Genomic DNA, 25,139 nt, shown 5'->3' with positions numbered 1-25,139 from the left:
GCACTGGGGCTTTTTAGTTACAACTGTCTATTACAGCTGTCCTGAACTTTTTTGGCACCAGGGACCTGTTTCATGGAAGACAACTTTTCCACAGTCCAGAGGGAATGGGGTATAGTTTCCGGATGATTCAAGTGCATTACATTTATTACCAGATTTTCATAAGGAGCTCACACCCTAGATCCTTCATATTCACAGTGTTTGCAATAGGGTTTGCACTTCTATCAGAATCTAATGCCACCACTGATCTGACAGGTGGTGTAGCTCAGGTTGTAATGCTCACTGCTTACTTCCTGCTTTGTGGACAGGTCCCTAACAGGCTTCAGACAGGTATTGGTTGCAGACCCCTGGTCTATTAGACATGGCTTCTAATTAACAATTACCTATATAAATTTGGAATTCGGCAGGAGGTCAGGACTAGAGACAATTTTTATGTATTAAATCAATACATAAAAGTATTTAGGGAGATATAAGATCAAAGAAGGGGATAATTTTAAGGAGGGGAAAGTATAATAGGTTTGCATGTTGTTGGTGTAATACAATCTAAAAATGTTGTAAGTAGTGTTAGTCTGCTCAAGTTGCAGTAACAGAATGCCACAGATTAGGTCACAACAGAAATTTATTTTCTCACAGTTTTGATAATTGCAAGTCCAAGGTGAAGGTAGGGTACCAGTATATTTAGTTTCTGATGAGATCTCTCTTCCTGTCCTGCAATAGTTGCTTTTAATTCTGTGTCTTCACATGGCCTTCTCTTTGTGCCCTCACAGAAAGGGATCTCTTGTGCCCTTTAATCTTCTCATAAGGACTCGTACTTTTGGATTGGGGCCTCACTCTTATGACATCATTTAGTCATAACTACCTCCGTAAAGACTCTGTCTCCAAACATGGTTACGTTGGGTGTTAGGGCTTCAATGTATAAATCTGGGAAAAACACAATTTCATTCATTACAAGCATATGTCTTTAATATTTTCAGCATTCTCGTATACATACACTGTGCTTACTATTTTTAAATAATATGGAATGGAATTCTATATCTGCATAAATAATATATAATTAGAATCTCTAAAATGAAAGAAACATTGGCAATCATTAGTCCAGGGTCAGCAAGCTACGTTACGTAAGTCAAGCTCAAATTTATTTGGCAAACAAAGTTTATTGTTGTTTTGGAAAACAGTGTATATTCATTTGTGTGTAATTTACAGTCTCTTTTGTGCTACAGCAGAGAGCTAAGTAGCTGCAACAGGGACTATATGACCCATGAATCATAAAATATTTACTATCTTGCTCTTTGCAGAAAAAAGTTTGCGGACCTTAGTCTAGACTAAAGTCCATTCATTTAACAGAAAAGAAAACTGAAGTTTAGATACGTTAAATAAATTATTAAGCTTAGTGGTAGGCAGCCTTCAAGATAGCCTGGAATGAGTCTCAGCTCCTGGTATTAATGATGTTATATAGGCTGTTCCTCCAATATTAAAGCAGGGCTAGCCTATGTGAACAACAGAGTATGGCAGAGGACAGAATATGTGACTTCTGAGATTAGGGGATGGGTGTTAAATCTTTCTTGCTCTTGAACTGGTTCTGGGGAAGCCAGATGTAATGGTATCAGGACACTTAAGTCACCCTACTGAGGGGCCCAAGTGGAGAAAAACTAAGGCTATATAATAGTAGTAAGTACCAATTTGCTACTTTACATAAGCTAACCTTTTGGAAATGGCCCTCCATCCCAGTAAGGCCTTCAGATGACCAGAGCCCCAGAATAAACTGATTGCAACCTTATGAAACACTCTGAAGAAGAACTGCATAGCCAAGTTCTTCTGGAATTCCTGATCTTCTGAAATTATAAAAATGTAATAATTATAATTGTTTAAACTTGTTAGGTGTTGGAGGGTTATGTTACAAAACATGAGACAGCTAATATAGTGTCAGGACAAAAGTTGTTATTAACACATCCATGAAGTAAAAGAAAGAAAAAGAATGCTGGAGAGTTTGTTCTGTTATGTTTTATATTTGTTTTTATAATTTAAATGCAATATTTATAAACTGCGTAATCCACGTGGAAAATCTGCTTTTGGATTTAACTTAAAACGTGTCGAAACTTTTAGTCACAGAATTTCTTCACTTTATCTTAAAAATCTGAGAAATAGTCGTATTTTTTGTTAATGAGTAATCATTAATTAAACACTCTATTTGGTAATCTGAGTAATTAAAGGAGAACATTGAGTCAGGAGCCAGTGTTATACCAAGAAGTATATTTATGAATTTTGTAAGGATATGTGTAATCCATATTCCTACTACCAATTTACAATAGATTTCAAGAAACATGTAACCTAAGTTAATGAGCCTAATTGCAAAAACAGCACTAAGCATTCATCTCTCAGACCTCTTAAAAATTTGACTTAAAATTTGACTTAAAATATTTTCTGTGTTTACCAAGATTTATGTAGACAGAATAGACTTATATTGCCTTGTGCATATTTATTGCTTAATAAAATAAATTTGGGAAAGAGAATGATTCATTAAGTTCATACAAAAATACAAAATCAAGCATATTCTCTTGATCCAATTTTTAATTTAATTTTCCCGTGGGAAGATAGTCATAAATGCAAATTAGAATATTTTAAAAAGCATTTTCTTTAGACACTTACATATATTTCTTAAACTATTCCAAAAACTTTTTCCCAAGATTTTTTTTTTAATTTAAAATGACTGTAAAATTCTGGTATTGGGAAATCCATGAATCAGATATTTTTACTCTGCATAAGGTATTAGATTATGAAATATATGCACTTGTTCTTACAATTGTTTTTTATAGACTTCCAAAATATGTTGAGTCTGTAACTGTTAATTTGGGCTGTGCATATTTTGCATAATTTATTAATTCCCCTAAAGTAAGATCAAGTTCCTACTCTGTAAAAGATGTCCCACCATGATCTGTGGGTGATTCAATGTTATATAAGAAATGCGACTTGCTTTCAAATACGTGTCTATCGGGAGAAGTAAACCATGAATACAAATAACGAAAAGACAGTAGAAAATGATTAGGGCCTTTAGGAAGCAATACATTAAGTGCTATTATAGCATATATGAAAAAAATAATAATTCTAGTCCACGAAAGAAAAATTATAAGGCGGATGTGTAATTAAAAAAAAAAAAATCTGGTAAAAATAATCTGAGGTTGGGGAGATGGGGAAGGATGGGATCATTCCTTTTCCCCACACTTTTTCTGCATAATAGAAAAGCATAACCAAAGGCATGTTAGTGGAAGGAATCACAGAATATAATGAGAGGATATTGTGATAGCCTCTTTGCTCTAATCATAGGGGTAGTGTAGAGGTGCCGGTCGTGTCAGTTCTATCAAAAGTTAAATGGCAAAAATCACACTAAATTAAAACAAAGCAATGATATTATTTGACCAGAGCTTCAGGGAGTTTACTAGGTATTACAGTGAGATAAGACAACCCACAAAATGAAATAAAATATTCATAAACTATACATCTGACAATAAATTAATAACCAGAATATGTAAGGAATTCAAATAATTCAATAGGGAAAATATCTGATTTTAAAATGGGCAAAATACCTGAATAGAAATTTCTCAATGAAGACATACAAATGGACAACACATATATAGAAATATATTGAGCACCACTAATCATCAGAGAAATGCAAATCAAAACTACAATGAGATATTATCACACTCAAGCTAACAGGACTTTTATCCAGAAGACAAGCAGTAATGAATGCTGGCAAGGATATGGAGTGAAAGGAAATCTTACACACTGTTGTAGGTGGAAGTGTCAGTATAGCCACATTGAAAACAGTGTGGAGGTTCCTCAAAAAACTAAAAATTGAAGTACATATGATCCAGCAATCCCATTGCTGGGTATATGTCCAAAAGAAAGGAAATCAGTATTTTAAAGAGATATTGGCACTGCCATGTTTGTTGCAATGTTACTCACTATAGCCAAGATACAGAAGCAACCTAAATGCCTATGAATGGATGAGCGTATAAATAAAATATGGTACATATACACAACAAAATATTTTTTAGCCATAAAATAGAATGAAATCCTTCATGAATTTCATTCTCACAACACTGGATAGCTGAAATGTGTACAGGGGATATGGTATGGAAGATCTACAATAAAATTTTTTTCAAATATTTCATCTTACTATGATTAAGCCTAGATGATGAATTACTTTTGCTTTTTGTGTAATTTCCATAAATTCAAATTTTCATAAATGTTTATAAATTCAAATCCTGATCAGTCATTTCTAACATGCATTTGACATTAATGGAAAATTTGTTTCAATTTATTTTTTTAAAAATTGGATGGGGATAAGACAATTTAGAAAATAATCAATATATTCAAGATGACTTTGGATTCTCTGGCTTGCCTTTATATATGAAAGAATAATAATATGGAGGAATAGTATGAAATCTAACAAAATATTTTGAACAATTTAAAAGTTTGAAAATATGTAAATGAAGTGAGACTTTGTCCAATAGTTCCTTTATTTTACTCAGTTAAATACATGTCTTTTGATTATTTAATGTAACCAAAAATATATCATCAGCTTCTTACATTCTGGGAAAACTATATATTCACAAAGCTAACAGGGAGAAAAGAGAAATGACAGTGAGAGCAGAGAGTGAAGAGAATGAAGAAAAAGAGAATAGGAAAGGAGGGAGTGGAAAAACAAAGCAAAGGGAGGGAGGGAACAGAGAGGGAAACAGAGAGATTGTTTCTCCTTCCTTGCACGCCCTTTTCTGAAAATTGCTGGCAGATGACTAATGAAGGCCAAGTAAATCTAAGCAATAGATGTCTTCAAGGTATGTGACTGACTCACCGAATCATTCATTTCTATTTCTATGTTTTGCATTTCAAAGATAAAACTTAAAAGTATTGAATCCATATTCTTCCTATAAAACTTCTGATGAATTTTTTTTTTAGCTCAGAAAGAGAAAAATACACAAAGATAAACAAAATAAACAAAAATGTTAATTAAAAGAAAAGAGGTATCTTAACTTTGGGAATCTAATTTTCCAACTGTATAGAATTGACAGGATAATGTATCTTTAACATAATACAAAAGAAAAGCATAATTTATAAACTGTCTGAAATCTAGATGGATATGTTGTGAGGGCAAACAAAATATTTTACACTTTCAAGGTTAATATAGTCTTTCATGCACACTAAAAAGTATCAACTAAGAGATAGCCAATTACAAAATTTGAATCAAGATTTTGCCTTTTTAAGACCTATACCCAAGTCACCTCTGATCATTCCTTTAAGCTAATTTGTATTTTCTGGGTTGTGATGTTGATATTTACAATTTGCAATACATTATACTATCACACTTATTTTATTCCCTTCAGCTGCTGACTTTCACATATATGGAAAATGAGCAGGGTAAATACGTAAGTTTACTTTTATGAAGTTGTGGATAAAAATAAAATCCTTAACCATTTATTTCATATATAAGAAAAAAACGTAATAAAGAGTAGTCAGTAGGAAATTCTCCTCTCACCATTATTCTACTATTGGGATGAATGTTAATTTTTTTTCCTTATAATCATTTATATATTTCTAAATATATTCTCAAGTTTGAACATTTTTTTTTTCTTCAGAGCGGCATCATGAAAACTTTGTTTTTACTTGATATTTCTTTAAGCTCTTTATTTTTTAGTGAATTACATTTCTATAGAATTGTCAATAAAAATAAGTCTGTCAAAATGCATCTTCAAATTTTATGTCACATTCATGAGAGAGATTTTTCTATAACTCTGTCAGTAATCTGATATTGTGGCATAGTGGTCAAGGTATGGATTTTAGAATTCAAATACTAAATTTAAAATTCTGACACTGCTCTGACTCTGTGACCTTGGGCCTATTGCTAAATCTCCCTCTGACTTAATTTCTTTGGTCTAAAATAAGAGTAATGCTGGTAGCAACCTCACAGGGTAATCTCCAGGAGTAAATGAGATAACACACATATAGCACATAGTGCTGTGTAGGGCACACTGCTGATCTTCAATAAATCTGACCTATTTTTATTCTCAGCTTGGGCCAGGAGTTAGAAAATGACTCAGGGATTTTTTCTTGATTTTTTAATTATAAAAGTTCCAACTGCACCTATACTTAAATGTGAAACAATCATCCACTTTATTGTTAGAAAACTTTAGTGAAAGAGTTGAAACATTTGTATCAAAATTTAAATTACTTCCTTATTTCAGAAAAATGGTAATACATTTTTACAGATCATTTTTTTTTTAATTAATTCTCATGGTCTAAAATACAAAAAGTTACAGGTAGTTTATATAATTTATCTCATATGCTAAGTGCCTTAAGAAAAGCACATAGAAAGTACTGTGCCAGGGCCCTTTCAGTAGGAAAGCCAGGAAAGTTTTCCTGGGAGGCAGCATTATGCAGACGTAACTGACAAGAAGGAAGGAGATGGGTAGGAATCTGTATTCTGAGTGGAGAGAAAACAATTAAAAAAATACAGCTTGGAGGCATATATATCGTTCTATACATGACCCCTACCTTCTCAAAAAATGGGATGTGTATGAAACATTTTGTTGGCAGAAAGTTTTAATGATTTCCAGTCGGAGGACTAAAACCCAAATATATCTGTTATTGCTGAAAGACCAAAAGCGCCTCTCCTTGGCCAGGTTGTGATCATTTGGGCATCAAAAAGAGAATGCTAAAGCTTGGGTTATAGAATATGTTGATTCCATAAGAAGTCCTGTGAATCTGATAATATGCATCTATAAAAACATCGATATATTCTATAATATAGAAAATCTAACGTAATACACACTGAAACATTTGTTATTTCGGTTTCAAAGCAGTAAAAATCTGGGAGTGGTTTTACCTGGTAGTTTGGTTCAAGGTCAGGTTGCAATCCTCTCAAGGCTCCACTGTAGATAAACGGTCTGCTACTGAGCTAACACACCTGGATCTTGGCAGGCTTTAGATCCTCATGGGTCATTACTGAAGGCCTTTTGGGTACTATTGGATCTTGGCTTTTCCAAATAGAAAGAAACAGAGAAATTAGAATGAAAGCCACAGTGCTTTACATTTTATTTGTTTATTTTAAAAATAGATTTAGAGAGTACAAGCACATTTTTTTTGTTACATGGATATATTGTGCAGTGGTGTGGTCTGGGCTTTTAGTGTAACCATCACCCAAATAGTGTAAATCATACCACATGGGTAATTTCTCCTCTCAACCTCCTCTCACCCTCTCATGTTTTGGAGTCGCCGATGCCTATTATTCCACTATGTATATTCCTGTGTACTCCTTCCTATCTCCCACCTGTAAGTGAAAACATGTGGTATTTGACTTTCTGAGTTATTTCACTTAAGATAATGGTTCCAGTTCCATCCATACTGCTGCAAAAGATATGATTTCAAATTTTATGACTGAGTAGAATTCCGTGGTATATAAATATACCACATTTTCTTTATTCATGTGTCCATTGAAGAGCACTTAGGCTGAATCTATGACTTTACTATTGTGAGAAGCACTTTGATAAACATATGAGTGCCGGCATTTTTTTTAATATAATTTCTTTTTCTTGGGATAGATACCCTGTAGTGAGATTGCTGGATTGAATGGTAATTCTAATTTTAGTTCTTTGAGGAAGCTTCATAGCATTTTCTATAGATGTCCTAATTTGGCAGAGTATGGTGGCACTCTAAACCCAGTGCTTTGGGAGGCCTAGGGTAGAGGATCAATTGACACCAGGAGTTTGAGCTACATTAAGCTATGATTGCTTCACTGCATTCCAACCTGGGAGACAGAGCAACACCCTGGCTCAAAGCAAAAACAAGAAGCCTTTTTATAATCTAGTCTCCTAAGTTGCTCACCATCATTTCGACTTCATTTTACTAATTACAAGATAATCACTAAGTCTCAGCCATACTAACAGAAGAATTTGGGTTCAACTCTGAAAGATAGAAGTAGCAAATAATACGGATATATTTTTAGAACCTGTGAGTTATGACCTATGTGGCAAGGAAAAAAATGGTGTCAAACTGTATTTTTGAAAGATTGTGGATTGATCAAATGTTGTAAATGGAAAAGGTGACTCAGAAGACATAACATTGTGATCTGGGAACTAAAACTTCAAGATTATACTGTTGATTGTAATGAGTTATTTACAAAGATAGTATTAACTGATGAAGTCAATATGGAACAAATGACAGGCCAATTAACCAGGTAATGTCTGAAAAGCTTAGCTAAAAGAACACAAGGAGAAAGAACTGGCTTTCATGACAATTAAACGTTCATTAAATTGATGAGCTTGAAAAGACTCATTGAAGTAAACATGGAGTTCGACTGTAGCAAGTTGGTCTACTGACTCAAGGAGGTTTTAGATACGCAAGCAAATCCACAACTTTTCTAGGAATCAATTCTTAAGTAACCCAGAACTTAAAACCTTGGCTTGGATGAAGAAGTAGTCTTTTCACTCATGTCTGATAAGATTAGTATAATTCCAGAGATGCAGAAGTGATTATGGATTGCAGTACAATTTTTAGAAGATATGAGAACACATGGAAATAATTAAGAAATTAATTCAATCAGTGGTATTATCATTTTTATATAAATATAAGTATTATGAGTATTGCTATATTTTGTTTATGCTTTGTCTTTGATTGAAGATGTTTGCAGTGTTCTAAAAACAACCATAATAAGTTTATAAAATAGCAACTTAAGTTCTGGATGTCTTTTATTTTTAGTCAACAATCTATTTTTTTCAGTAAATTATTTTTTTTTTCAAAAAAGTTATTTTTAATGTTACCATATTTTAAACATAACTATATAGATATTTATTTATTAATAGATTGATAATATTTATAAAGAATCATAGACTGTGTACTTAATAAAAGATATTACCTTCCATGATCCTAAGACTCACACATCAAGATTTGAATGAACACTGTTGATGGAGACAGAATATTTACAATATTATCAATATATACAATATTATATATAATATAATATACAATATATTGTATATTGTATATACGATATATGCAATAATTGATCTCTTCATTTAAAATGAATATTAAGGTTGAAGCACTAGAAAAGGAGCAATAGAAACCCAAATGAAAAATAAAAACACTTTTTTTAATAATAGTGCTCAAGTTGATTGTTCGGCTCTTTCTAAACTATCACCTTTACCACAAGGCAACTGAATTATTTTAAGACTATGCTTTATAATAAATAAAATATTGGAATAATCCTATAATAATTTATATTGTTCTTTAATTTAGTTGGTATTTCTAGTCTTTTCTTTCCATTGTGCCTTTACTTCCTGTGGCTACAGTTTTAAGCCCTTTCCATTGAAAAAGCTTACAAATGCTATTCCACGCATAACCTTTCTCAGGAACACTTGTGCACTTTTGTCAACTTAGTGAGTTGATTTGTTTTTCATGTCTTAACTAGATTTAATAGTGCAGATAAAATGAAATAATAAGCACACTCATCTTGAAATGTAATAAAATGATCATATTTTTCTGTAAAGACTATTCGATGCTTCAATTTTCTTTCCTTTTAATCTTAATGAGTTTGATCATTTGATGTACTCAGTGCATAACTGAACATTCTGGTGCATTTCTAAAAGCTGAATAATTTGGAAATAATTAGTGTTTTTTATAATACAAGTAAACTTCTGACCATTTATACTAAAAGAAGACTTCATGAGAAAAAGATCTGAATTATAGTAAAGAAAGCTAGAAAAAAAAGAATGAATTCAATTTGATAATGAATTTAAATTCCCTAAAGGTAAGGATACAGTTGCCACTTAATGTCTATTCAGAATTAAATGTGTAGTTTGAATGCATTTTCATTAAGAATCAGCCACAAATTGTGAGCATTTTATAAAGTAAATTGAAGTAGTTGATTTAATATATTGAGCAAAATTGGGACTCATAGTAATATTTAAAATGTTTATAATTTTAATCATAACGAAAATGTAGGTTGTAAATCGTGATGACAGATTGTCATTTTCTTGGAGCTAACAAGTCAACTAAATAGAAAATGGGGTGAGGAAATGTCCATTGTATAAATGTTAAACAGAGTAGAGGCTAAATAATGGGTAGGAGACACAGAGCTGTGGAAAATTACAAGCCTGGCAAAGTGAGATTGTGATTTTTTTTATTTCCTGTTTGCCATGTCTTAAGGGACCCATTTTGAAGCACAGAGAATTAAGCATACATTAAATACAACAGATAATTAGGAAAGGACTGGAAGACATAGAAGAATGCTAGCATTTGCTCAATTTGTGTCGTTCATATGAACTCCCAATTATGTTTCATTGCCTTCATTAAAAATTAGATTCAGTAATCCAGATAGTCAAGTTAATGCAGAATTTAGAATTGCTGTAGTGCTTCTGTCAAAAAACTAAGATGAAAACTCATATGCAATATTCAAATAATAAGAGAGTTCAGGAAGATGGTCAAGTACGGTATCAGCTTACAAAATCAATAATGTTTCTTCAAAACAGAATTTACCAATTAAAAAATATAGCAGCCACAGATTGCTGGGTCTTACACCTCAAATTTCTGATTTCAGTAGGATTGGGGTGGGGTTGGATAATTTGCATGATTAGCAAGTTCCCAAGTGGTATTGCTGTTACTAGTCCAGGGTTCACATTGTGAGAGCGACTCCCAACAAATGTCTGCACATGTGGACCAAGAGACATGTACACGGAAGCTTATCGCAGCATCAGTCATTATTATAAAGTATTGACAATAATTCATTATGTCAATCAACAACAGAAACTGTAAATAACTCAGAGTATATTCAGACAATTGAATATTCTATAGTGGTACCAAAGAATGAACTAAACCTATATACATTAACATAGCTCATTCTCACATTGAGCAAAAAATAAAATCTCAGAAAAATAAATAAAGGAGGTTTTAATGTATAAAATTCAATGTGAAACAAATTAAGATACTAAATTATAATATTACAAAAGAATAGGTTTAATTATTATTGAAACATAAAGAAAAGTGAGAACATGACTAACACAATAATAGAGATAGTAGGTTTCCTCTGTGGGTAGTGGGGAGATGCAATCATGAAGAGTATTGTTCTATTTATTAAACTTGAGGTGAATTATTGGATGTTTGTTTTATTCTAAGTTGTACAGATACATGATTCATACCTTTTCTATTTAGGGTTTGTGTCAGAATAAAAAAATTATAAGATAATGTGACCCCACTCCCAAAAAAAAAACTTCATCCCACTTCCCAAGATGTTTGGCTGGAGTGTACTGATACAGAAAACCAAAGGGAAGAACTAAATAAAATGGAAATCAATAAACCATGTGAACTTTTTATTGCCAAACTTTTGAATACATTGAAACAGCAGCAACAACAGCATTCTGAAAATAAGAGAGAAACCTCTAAAGATCCTGAAGAATCTTGGGAAAATTTAGTTTCTCATGAGGATTTTTCTGCACTTTCCTTGGAGTCAGCAAACACAGAAGATTTGGAACCTGTTAGAAACCTCTTTAGGAAGGTGCAAAGCACACCTAAGTATTAGAGACTTCCAAAGGAAAGATGACAGTTTACTCTATTTAAACATTGCGATTCAAGTGTCGAAACTCTTAAAAGGCACCTGGTAGTGGTTGTGGCAGGTACAACAAGGAATGGTAAAAGTACTCAGGTACCACATTTTCTGTCAGAAGACTGGCCTCTAAATGATTGGGGAGCAAGTAAATGTAACATCATTGTCTGTACCCAGCCTCAAAAAACCTCAGCAGTTGAGTTTAGCCTCCAGAGTGTGTGATGAATTGGGCTGTGAAAATGGACGTGGAGGAAGGAATTCTTTGTGTGGATATCAGATCCAGATGTTATTGTGAGATTGTGTATCTACCAGTTTACTCTATTGTACAACAGGGGTTTTACCAAGGAAACTCGATGGTCTTTTTACTAATGTGTCTCATTTTATTGTAGATGAGATTCATAAAAGAAGTGTCCAGTCAGACTTCCTAGTAACTATCTCAACGGAAATTTTACAGAAACATTCTGATGTATACTTGATTCTAATTAGTGCCACTGTGGACAGTGAAAATTTTTTTACGTATTTCACACACTGTCCCATTCTCCGAATTTCAGAAAGCATTTATCCTGCTGAGATTTTTCATTGCAAAAATATAGCAGAAGAAACAGGCTTGGTACTGGAAAAAGAGTCAGGATATTGTCAGAAATTTCTGGAGGAGGAAAAGAAATAATCATTAATGTTATGAGCAAAGCAGGGAGAATGAAGAAAAATCAAGAATACATGTCAATTCATACTAGAGCAAATGCTCGTTTAAATATATCTTACCGAAAGTAGAGCAATGGTGCTCAGCATGAATCCTCATAAAATCAACCTGGATTTCATTTTGGAACTTCTTGCATATTTAGATAAAAGTTCCCATTTTAGAAATATTGAAAGAGCAGTATTAATCTTTCTTACTGGGCCTTGTTCATATTCAGCAGTTGTATAATCTCCCAGCAAATGCTAGAAGGTTTTATTCTGAATGATATAACGTGGTAGCTCTGCATTCTATTCTTTCTACCCAAGATCGAGCTGCAGCACTCAAATTTCCTTCGTCAGGAGTCAGAGTGTTTTAGCAACAAATTTTGCAGAGACAGGTAGTGCTGTTTCAGATGTTATCTTTGTAATTGATATTGGAAGAACAAAAAAAAAAATAAGCACCATGAAAGCAGATAGAGGAGTTATTTGGTGGAGACATTTGTCAGTAAAGCCAGTGTTTTGCAGTGCCAGGGGAGAGCTGCGCAGGTCAGAGGTCAGAGATGGCTTCTGCTTCCGTGTGTACACAAGAGAAAAATCTGAAGGCTTTATGGATTATTCTGTTCCAGAAATCTTACATGTAACTTTAGAGAAATTATCCCTTCATACTATGAATTGTAATCTTGATTCTCTTGAAGTTTTCCTTTCAAAGCCTTAGATCCTCCTCAGCTCCAAGTGATCAGCAATGCAATTAATTTGCTCCAAAAAATTGGAGCTCATAAGCTAAATGAACCTCAGCTGACTCTGCTGGGACAAAACCTTGCAGGTTTACCTGTGTATTCAAGATTCAAAGATGCATATTTTTGTTGCAATATTTGGCTGCCTTGACCCAGTGGCAACACTAGCTGCAGCTATGACAAGTCTCCTTTTACCATACCAATGGTGGAAAACATGAAGCAGATTTGGCAAAATCAGCTTTGGCCATGATGGATTGAGACCACCTGATAATCTACAATGCATATCTAGCAGGGAAGAAAGCAAAACAAGAAGGAGGTTTTCATTCTGAAATAATATTTTGCCAGAGGAACTTTCTTAAATAAACATAAACTGTTCACCCTAGAAATAATTCTTACCATAGCTCACTCTCCAGAGTCATGGATAAGTATAAAAGGCTTATTTGGAAAAAAAGAATGCTTAGGAAAATATTGGACACATTGTATGGGTTTAATAAGCATTTGTTGAATTAGAACAAAAAACAGATTTTCTTAAAAATCTTAAAGAAGAAAAATTTGGATAAAAATACCTATTATTTTACTACATAAAGATCAAGGAGTTCAGCTTAACACAGGATACCTACAAAAAAGTTAACAGATAATAGACTGTGATAACATCTATCACCTGTTATTTATATTTAAAATAGTTTAAAATAATATAAGATTAAATAATTGATAGAAAAAGCTATCCTCAAATCAATGAACTGAAATACAAAATCTAATTTCTCATGACTGACAATTTCATTAGTAATTATACAAATAAACATGTAAATAATAACCATTTTATACTTGTATGGTTAGCAAAACATGAAATTTGATTGTATAAATGTTTTGGGGAATATGTAGATAGTTTGAAACAAGTGTATAATGCTGGAAATAGTTTAATCAGAAGAATCCTTATGGAAATGAATATGTAAATATTTAAAAAAATTGAAAATGAGTATATATTGTGATCTGCAGTTAAAATCCTTATATCCAGAAATGCTTGCTCAGTTTCATGAGAATCATGTATAGAAACATTCATGAAAGCAGCATTTTTGCTAGCATTTAGATAAAGGCAACTTAGATGTCTACTTATGGAAATGGACAGTAAAACATGGAGGAAGCCTGCATAAAAATATTGTGGAACATTTTGAAAGAGGAAAATATGTACTTATTTGCAACTGAAATAATTTTTGTTTAAATGTTATATTAACAAAGAGTATAAGACTTATAACACAATGTTATTTAACATAAATAAGCAAGTGTGGCCACAGAAACAAAAACATTTCTTGGCTTACTAAGATGTAGGTGCACATGCGTGAGCACATACGTGTGCATGCACACACATTTAACCATGAGGAAAGGTAGTAGAGATTGTAAATGAGAAATAGAAATTATAGTAAAAAGTAATTTAAATAAAGGAAAGACCTTGCAAAACTTGATATGCCATGTACTGTGCGGTATGATAAACTCTCTAATATGCACCTCAATTCAAAACAGAAAGAAAGAAAAAAAATGATTTTAAGGAGGGGAAAAAAGGGAAAGAGGAGCCAAGAGGAGGGAGGAGAGAAAAGTAAAGACGCAAACCTGTAAACGTCTCTTCTTTAAGATTTCCACGATTTATGTCTAAACATTGAAATTCCATGTTTCTAGTTTGATTATCAATGAGAAATGTTATGTTTTTAACCTAAAGACTCCACCAAAGAACTATTAAAACATATAAATAAATTCAATAAGCTGCAGAATACAAAATCATCAAGCAAAAATCCGTAGCATTTCTATATGCCAAGAGCAAACAATTTGGAAAAGAAATTACAAAAATAATGTCATGTGTAACAGCTACAAATAAAATAGCTAAGAATAAACTTAACCAAAAAAGTGCAAAATCTCTACCATGAAAACACTGAGCAATAAATTGAAGAAGATACAAAAAATGAACAGATATTCATGAAATAATCAATATTGTTAAGTTGTCCATACTATCCAAAGCAAACTACAAATGGAATCCAATTCCTATCAAAATACCAATGACATTTTTCACAGAAATAGAAAAATTTAAAAGAAAATCATATATATATATAACCACAAAGGACCCAGAATACCCAAAGCTATCCTGAGCAAAATGAACATGACTAGAGGAATCATATTACCCATTTTCAAATTATACTACAGCTATAGTTACCAAATGGCATGGGACTGTCATAAAAACATACACACTGGTGGAACAGAATACAAGATCCAGATATAAATCCATATATTTACAGTAAACTCATTTTCAAAAAAGATTCCAAGAACATACATTGGGGAAAGGACAGTCTCTTCAATAAGTGGTGCTGGGGAAATAAGATATCCATATGCAGAAAAATGAAACTAGACCCTTATCACTCAACATATTAAAAAACAAATCAAAATAGATTAAAGACTTAAATCTAAGGCCTAAACTTTGAAAATACTAAAAAAAAAAAAAAAAGAAAAAAAATAGGGAAATTCTCCAGGACATTGGTCTGCGGATTTCTCAAGAAATATACCAAAAGTGCAGGCAACTAAAGCAAAAATGGTCATACAAATCTTCTGTATGCAAAGGAAACAATAACAAGGTGATGAGACAGCACATAGAATGAGAGAAGATGTTTATTAACAATCCATCTTGCGGATTAATAACGAGAATGTGTAAGGAGCTCACACACCTCAATAAGAAAAAAATCTAATAATCTGAATTTAAAATGGGCAAAAGGTCTGAGTCAATATTTTCAAAAGGAGACATACAAATGAAAAAACAGGAATATGAAAAGATGTCCAACAGTACGGATCATCAGAGAAATGAAATTGAAAACTACCATGAGATACGACCTCATCCCCATTAAAATGGCTCTTACCCAAATGACAGGCAATAACAAATTCTGATGAGGATGTAAAGAAAAGGTAATCCTCATACACTGTTGGTGGGAATATAAATTAGTACAACTGCCACGGAGAAGAGTATGCAGGTTCCTCAGAAACCTAAAATGAAGCTACCGTATGTTCCGGCAATCCCACTCTTTGTTAGGTACATATACAAAAGAAAAGAAATAAGTACATTGAGCAGTTACCTGCACTCCCATTTTTACTGCAGCACTATTCACCATAGCAAAGATTTAGAAGCAATGTAAATGTCCATTAGCATATGAATGGATAAGGAAAATGTGGTACATATACACAATGGAGTACTATTCAGTCATAAAACATGATGAAATGCTGTCATTTGAAACAACATGGGTGGAACTGGAGGACATTTTGTTATGTGAAATAAGCCTAGCACAGACAGACACACTCCACATTTTCTCACTAATTTGTTGGAGCTGAAAATTAAAATAATTGAATGCATGGAAGCAGGAAATAAAATGAAGGTTTCCAGAGGCTGAGAAGGGTAGTGGGAGTGGGAGGAGGTGGAAGTAGGATTGGTTTAATGGATACAAAAATATAGTTAGATAGATTGAATAAAATCTAGTATTTGAGAGTACAGTAGGGTACAGTCAACAACAATTTGTTTATTTTTAAATCAAAGAGTATAGTTGGGATATTTGTAATACAAATAAATGATAAATCCTTCAAGTAATGGACACTGTATTTTTCCTGATGTGCATCAGAATATCTCATGTACCCCATATATGTACACCTACTATGACCTACAAAAATAAAAATTACACAAACAAAATTTGATGCATTTGCCGTACAAGATAAAATACAGCTTGCAAATATGAAATGAATTTGTCTGAAAACTACGAAGTCCCTGCTGGTCTGAGAAACTACAGAAGAATTGTTTGGAAGTGTGTCACACTATGAATTTCAGCTTGCTGGCTCTGCCTTTAGAATAGTAGCACCAAATCATGTAAGTTCTGAGGTAGTTAACTTATTCTTGGATACCCACTGTCTTGCTCTGTTTCTGTGTGTTACGATGGCATGGTTATCTCAAAGGTAAGGCATGCTCCTGGAAGATATGGGTGCTCTAAGTCTAATGAGTGACACATCACGTTTTTATTTACTAGGACATAGCTTAGACAAAGCGGTGATTTTAGAGAGGTAGTATTGCCTCTACAGGTAGGTGTAAATATTAACAGAAAAAAACGGATTCACAAAGAAATATAAAACTCCTTAGAAATCATAAAAGCTTAATTTAAAAAAATAGTAATACTTTAGATAGATATTAATTTCATGTGGTTTAACTTTTATTTTTACTAGCAATTTCATTTGAAATACTGACTTTTATTGTAGGACTTGATAATCTCTGATTTTCTAAAAATTTCAACCCATAAAAATGACATTTTGCTTGTACTGATATGTCAAAATATCTACATCCGTCCCAGCTTGGTATCACTGGCCCTGTGTTTTTTGGTCCAGGTATGCTGTATACCCAAGAAGCCTGCTAGGCAAGTGCTAGTAAGTTACCAGTTCAGTGCTGATTATATCCTGCTGCTAGGTTTCTTCTACCTTTGATTTCAGTAATTCAAGGCTCAATTCCCATACCCAGACTTGCACTTCAGGCCCAAACGAACTTTGTCTGCAGATACTACCTCAGTAATAGCTGCTGCTGAACCTCATTGGTGGTTATGCTTACCTAACAGGCCCCATAATAACCCTGCACTCTGCCTAGAGAAAAAAATGTCTTAAATTTTGAAACTCTCTATAGAACTTGAGCAATGTTAATTACGTCTCCTCTATTCTACCTTTCTTCAACTGATCTACAATTTTAGTTCTAATTTCTGAACTCAGAGCTTTGCGACTTTGCCTACGAATTAGAAAGATGTGCTTACTTGTCCATGTTTGCTATTGCAGCGTTTCCTTTGCCTAACTCCGTGCTAAGATGCTCTAGATTGGAATGTAGGCATCAATGACTTCATTTGCTGCAGAAGTAGCTAAATGAGGACAGTGATACTCTGGAACTGGTATTGATTGTTAAGTTGGAACACTGCCAGAGGTGGTAAGACATGAAGACTCGTAGGCATTTACTAGACTTGGCAAAATAATAAAGGAATAGTGGTTCTTATAGGGTGCAGCACAGTTCTCTGGGTGGGCTTGGATTTACTCAGTTCTCGCCGCTTTCTTGCTTGTAGTTTTCAAGAATAACTGCAGAATATATCAGGAATTCATGTGGGGGGAGACCTCATAAGTGAGGAGGGAGGAGGCGGGAGGCAGAAGCCTTAGCCTATTCCCATATAAATAATGAAGCAGAAAATAACTGGAGATATAACCATAGTAGTTATTCATAGGTGATCTTGGTTATTCATAGGTGATCTTGGTTATTCATATGTGATCTTAGTTATTCATAGGTGATCTTAGTCCTTTTACTAATGCCTTTCAGGTGGGGAAGTGTGAACCTGGGATGACATTGTGAAAGGAATGACCCTGAGGCAAGACTCTTAAAGATCTCTGTCAGGCCTGTGTAAGGGCTGCTGGAGGGCGCCTCGGCTGTGCGGCAGGGTAGCGCCAGCCCTGGGAAAACACCCGTTGTTTAGCCATCTAGTGAAGGAGATGTCCAAGATGGCTGAGATCTCTCCTTCCTCCAGAGAGTTAGGAGACAACTCCTCTCCTCCACGCTCTTGCGGTAGGCCTGACAGTTGTCACGTAGACCCACAAATATCTGGGGGCTTAACTGTCTCTAGGCAGTGCTGTGCTTCAGTGGTCACATTCCATGTCCACTCTCATGTTCCGCTTCTGCACCTGGTTCCATTTTGCTTAGAAGAGATAATTACTGAAAGTATAAATCTTAATGTCTTTGTTCTTTCTTGACAAGTACGGAAAAGTGCAGATGCATTACGCTTCTTACTTCATCTCAGCTACTAGAAGGCCTTGTGTCCCTACCTGTATGACACGTGATGTGCTTGACCCTATCACTGACCACCAATGCCACATCCTACCTACGCTGCCCCCAGCTTTGTCTTCAGTCATAGTCAGAATGTCCAGGCACTCGGGGCCACTGCCAGACTCCACACTTTGGTTGGCAGTGGACCCCTGGGTCCAAACTCTCTTTTCTCTATCTCTGTGTCTTGTGTCTTTTATTTCTATAGTTCCTCCTCTCCACACCAGCAGAGAGGGGCTCAAAGGACCCTGTAGGGCTGGACCCTACAGAATGCAGTATCCTGAGATAGGTAGAAACTGCCTGAAAAAACCTGGGCTTTGTTCTCTCCCGTGGAAGTCAAGCTGAACTTCCAAGTTTTCGTTCAGTGAGTGAAGTTCCCCTGAACTATATAACCCATGGTAGGCTGCATTTTGAGGTCCTATAATGGGACACATGCAAGTAAGACCCTCTCCTCCCCAGGCACTTTTCTTGAGACTTAGGGGACCGGCTCACAAACCGGGCATATGTTCAGGCTCTCCAGACTCAGACCTTGGTGGCCAGTACACTGTGACCCTATTCACACTGGAGATTACCACAGATAATCCACTGGCAGATGAAATCCACAGATTTATCAAGGAATAGCCAAGTCATTGTTGCCAAAATGTTGGCAGTATGCATCTGCTGGTAGTTTGATCCTACTGTGTGATTGTATAGAAAGTATTTCCATTCCCACAAACAACAGCTTCAGTACTGGAGCAGCTGCACTGCTAAGCAGTTTGTGCCAAGCAGGGTAAAAACCAGAGGCTACTAATGTGAGCTCGTCATGATAAATTGGCTATCGTCTCTCAGGGTTTTGATCTCGGGGATAAGGCAAGAGCTCAGCTAGTGGAATGTTGCATACGTGTAGACTTAGACAAGAAGCAAGGGTCAGAAAGTGGGTCTAACGTAGAATTTTTAAGTTTCTCTGGTTAATACTAGGAATAATTTTAGGGCCTTCAGTGTAGTGTTGGATAGCAAGTGATATTACACGTGGCATAGGTAGAGATATTTATTGTTTTATTCACTTCTGTATCTCCCTCCCCCTAGATTAGTGTTTGATTTAGAATAAGCATTCAGTAAATATATGCTTAACGTAGAACAGATAAACACAGGAATGGGAGGAAGGGTTCATAGTCTAAAGAATCAGGCAGGTCCTGACACAAACCCAGTTGTAAAATTCCTAATGATAAACGCTTGTCAGTCAGAATAGTCTCATTGCGCATAAGAATGCATCAAAACACAGGCTAAAAGACAATAAATCCATTTTTGACGTAACTGAATAATTACTGTTTTTGTATTTACAACATAGAGTACAAAACTATTCAAGTAATGTAAACTACTAAATATATATTAAAAAGTATTTATAAGTTATATAACTGTAGTAAATAAGTACCACATGTATTACTTTTTTTGTTTGTTGTTTTATGTAAGTATGAAGAGAAAACAATTACAAATTATAATAACCACAGGTCACATCTTTATTAGCATTCAATTAAGTTTCAGTTACACTGTTAATCTTTTTGCCATGTCACCTACACTCTTAGGTGAAATAACAATTAGATCTGTGGAAACTGAAAGAATCACTGTTTAGAGTATTAAATGAATTACTTAGCAAGATGTTTTTCTCATGGAAGAAAATTGCTTTTTAAAAGTCTCTCACTTGGCATAGTAATTTTTAAAAAATCAGTTTTGAGAGTTAGGAAGCAGAGTAAGATGTCCGAATAGAATGCTTCAGTGATCGTTCCCCCACAGGACCAACAAACTGAACAGCTATCCATGCAAGAAGGCGCTTTCATAAGAACCAAAAAATCAAATGAGTAATCACAGGATCTGGTTTTAACATAATGTCAAGGAAAAAGGCATTCAAGAGGGTGGAAAATAACATCTTTTATTGCCTACACCATCCTCCTCCAACTCGTATCATTGCTGCTCTGCTTGAAAGAGGGAGAGTGAAGTGAATGTAGTACTGTGCATTGGAACTCAGCGCTGCCTTGTTACAATGGAATACAATAGAGTAGACTTCTGACAGTGCCACAGAGGGAGAATTTAGACTAACCCTGGGCCACAAGAGAGTTATCAGCCCCGTGGTTAGGAATTTGAGCCCCGGTTGGCTCCACTACCAGCTGACTAAAGTGGCCTAGGACCCAGAAGAAATTTGGGCAATCAGGCCACGGGGACTACAGTTTTCGGGCAAACACTGGAGCTTCACTGGTCTCAGAGGCTGTGGAATTGGAGTGTACACAGGTCAGTGCAAGACCAGCTGTGGTGGCCCAGGAAATGCCTATATCACTCCTCCATCAACTGTAGGAGCTTAGGGAGACACTCCTTGGGGACAGAAGAGAGAAAAGTATAGAGGACTTTGTCTTGCAACTTTGGTAACAGCTCAGCCATAGTAAAATAAAGCACCAAGCAAACTCCTAAAGCCTCCAATTCCATGCCTTAGCAAATGAATTATGTTTCTAGACTTACCCTGGGCCAGAAAGGAATTCACTATAGTTGAGGAAGAACCCAGTGCTGTCAGGATTCACTACATGCTGAAAAATAGAGCCCTTTGGCCTTGAACAAACATTACTAGTAGTCAGGCAGTACTCACCATGAACCTTGGGTGAGTCCCAGAACTGTGCTAGCTTCAGGTGTGACCCAGCACAGTCCTATCTGTACTTGCCATCAGAGTAGTCATATCATCCATCCCCCAACTCCAGGTATCCCTGGAGAGATTTCTTAAGATTGGAGGAAAGAGAAGGAAGAGAGAATGAGATGTTACCTGATAACCTGATAACCCAAATAATTCTCCTTTATCTTACCCAGGCTTACCAAGATGACGCCTCTGTGAATCAGCAGTACAGTGTTTCTGTGTAGGACACTCCCTAGTGTTTATATGGCTGCATTGACCATAGGCTTAGATCATAACACCCAGTTCCTTTGAACATGATGAAAACCTTCTCAAGAAGGTTGGGTTCAAACAAGCCCATACTGTGAAGATTCAAATAAATACCAAACTCTTTACTGCCCAGATATAACAAAAAATCCACCAGCATCAAGAATTTCCAAGAAAACACGACCTCACCAAATGAGTTAAATAAGGCCCCAGTTACCAATCTTGTAGTGACAGATGTATGTGACTCAATAGCTCTCTTGAGGAAGCTCTATGAACTTCAAAATAACACAGAGAAGCAATTCAGAATTCTTTCAGAGAAATTTTTTTTTAAGATTACAATAATAAAAAAGTCAAACAGAAAACCTGAAAGATTCAATTGACATTCTGAAAATGCATCAGTGCCTATCAACAGCAGAATTGATTAAGCAGAAGAAAGAATTAGTGAGACTGAAGACAGGCTGTATGAATATACAGTAAGAGGAGAAAAAAATAAATTGAAAAAATGATTTCGAATAAGATCTAGAAAACAACTTCAAAAGGGAAAAGATGAGATTATTGGCCTTAAAAAAGATGCAGAGACAGAGAGACCATAGTGGAAGTTTTATTGAAAGAAATTACAACAGAGAATTTTCCAAATATAAAGTGAAAGATAAAAATACTTAGGTCCAAGAAAGTCACAGAACACCAAGAAGATTCTACCCAAGTAAGAGTAACAGGCTTATGTTAATCAAAATCACAAAGCTCAAGGATAAAAGAAAGGATTCTAAAATCAGCAAGAGAAAGAAGAAAGCAACGTTTAAAGGAGCTCCTATATGTCTGGCAGCAGACTTCTCAGTGGAAACCTTACACGACAGGAGAGAGTGAGAAAACATCCAAAGTGCTGAATGAAAAAAATCTTTCAATCTAGAATATTATATCCAGCAAAACTGTCTTTCAAACATAAAGGAAAAATAAACACATTTTCAGACAATCAAAAGCTGGGAAATTCTGTAAACACCAGACCTGTGTTATAAGAAATGCTAAAGGAAGTTCTTCAGTAAGAAAAGGACACTGAACAACAAGAAATTACCACTCACTTGGGAATAGTAAATACACACACAATACAGAATAAACCATATGTTAGGCTACACAAAAGTATTTTTTTAATTGAAATGATGTCAAGTATCTTTTCTGATCGAATGGAATAAAACTAGAAATTAGTAAGAGGAACTTTGGAAACTATATAAACACATGCAAGTTAAATAATAAGCTTCTGAATGACCTCTAGGGTAGTGAAGAAAGAAGGAAGGTGAAAAAATATTTTTTGAAACAAACAAAAGTATACACATAACATACCAAAGTCATGGAATCCACCAAACATAGTAGTAGGAGGGAAGTTTTTAGCACTAAACACATACATCTAAAAGGCAGCAAAGCTTCAAATAAACTACTTATATTTACATGTTAAAAATTTAAAAAGTAAGAGTAGAATAAAAGAAATGATAGAGTCCATAGAATAAAAGAAATGATAAAGATCACAGCAGAAATAAATGAAATTGAGACTAAAAAAATACAAAATACCATTGAAAGGAAAAGTTGGTTTATTGAAAATATCAAGAAAACTGCCAATTCTTTAGCTAAACTAAGAATAAATGAGGGAAAATACCAAAAAATAAAATCAGAGATGAAAAAATGAGACATTACAATTAATAGTATAGAAATTCAAAGAATGTTAGAGATTATTATTAGCAACTAAATGCCAACAAATTGAAAAATATAAAATAAATTTTAAAATTTCTGGACAGATATTTCTGGGCAGAGATTAGACCATTAAAAAATCGTAAACATGAATAGACCAATACCAAGTAATGATATAGAAGGAGTAACAAAAAGTCTCATCAAATGAAAGCCCAGAACCTGATGGCTTCACTGCTAAATTCTACCACTTAAATAAAAATTAATACCAATTATACTTATTTTAAAAATCTAGAAGGAAGGAATACTTCCAAACTCATTCTCTGAGCCCAGCATAACTCTGATGCAATCAGACAAACACACAAGAAATTAAAGACAACTATAGGTCAATATTTCTGATACATAGAGCAAAAGCATAAAAAAATAACTAGCAAACCAATTCAATGACACAGTGAAAAGGTTATCTATCATGATCAAGTGTGATTCCTCCTACTGATACAAGGATAATTAAAATGTGGAAATCAATGTTACTCATCATATAGGCCAAATGAAGGATAAAAACCATATGACCATTTCAAATGATATTTTTTAAATATTCAATAAAATTCAACATCCTTTATAAAGTATAAACTATCACAAAAGTAAGTATTGAAGGCATACTTCAATATGATTAAAGCCAAATATGACAAACTTGTAACTCGTATCATGATGAATGGGGAAAACTGAAGGTCTTTCCTCTAAGATCTGGAACAAGACAAGGATGCCCTCTGTCACCATTTATTCAACATGATACTAGAAGTCCTAGCCAGAGCAATCAGACAAGAGAAAGAAATAAAGGGCATCAAATTAGAGAGGGTATAATCAGATTCTGTTTTTTGAAAATGTTATGATGTTTTATTTAGAAAAAACCCACATCCACCAGAATATGATTAGAATGATAAACAAATTCAGTAAAGTTGTAGGATACAAAATCAACATATAAAAATCACTAGCATTTCTATATGTTAATAGTGAACAATATGAGAATTAAAAAACAAACAAGAATTTAATTTACAATAGCTATAAATAAAATATCTGATATGATTTGGCTGAGTCTCCACCCACATCTCATCTTGAATTCCTATGTGTTGTGGGAGAAACCCAGTGGGAGGTAATTGAATCATGGGGGCAGGTCTTTCCTGTGCTGTTCTCATGGTCATGAATTAGTCTCATGAGATCTTAGGGTATTCTAAAAGGGGAGTTTCCCTGCTCAATCTCTCCCATTGCCTGCTGCCATCATGTAAAAAGTGACTTTCTGCTCCTTGCTTCCAGCCATGATTGTGAGGCTTCGCCAGCCACTTGGAACTCTAAGTCAAATTAAACCTCTTTCTTTTGTACATTGACCAGTGTCAGGTATGTCTTTATCAGAGAAAGTGGACCAATACAGTAAATTGGTACCATTTTACCAATAGTGAGGCATTGTGGAAAGACACGAAAATCTGGAAGTGACTTTCGAACTAGGTAACAGGCAGAGGTTGCAACAGTTAGGAGGGCTCAGACAAAGACAGGAAAATGTGAGAAAGTTTGGAACTTTCTAGAGACTTGTTGAATGGCTTTGACCAAAAGCCTGAGGATGAGGGTTCTAAAATGCAACTGAGGGACTTTTTGGGAACTGGAGCAAAGGTGACTCCTGTTACGTTTTAGTAAAGAGACTAGCAGCATTTTGCCCCTGCCATAGAG

The 25,139-nt window shown here is 34.6% G+C and overlaps 1 long non-coding RNA gene and 1 pseudogene across 1 annotated transcript in view; both read left to right on the top strand.

The window, feature by feature from the left end:
* Positions 1–25,139, top strand: part of LOC144580102 (uncharacterized) — a 149,767-nt gene that overhangs the window by 79,550 nt on the left and 45,078 nt on the right. The window lies entirely within an intron of this gene.
* LOC100895881 (ATP-dependent RNA helicase DHX29 pseudogene) lies at positions 11,119–13,987 on the top strand (annotated as a pseudogene).

The sequence above is a fragment of the Callithrix jacchus genome, chromosome 18 (assembly GCF_049354715.1).
Source record: "Callithrix jacchus isolate 240 chromosome 18, calJac240_pri, whole genome shotgun sequence".
Classification (NCBI taxonomy): domain Eukaryota; kingdom Metazoa; phylum Chordata; class Mammalia; order Primates; family Cebidae; genus Callithrix; species Callithrix jacchus.
This window is presented reverse-complemented; position numbering and strand designations above follow the sequence as displayed.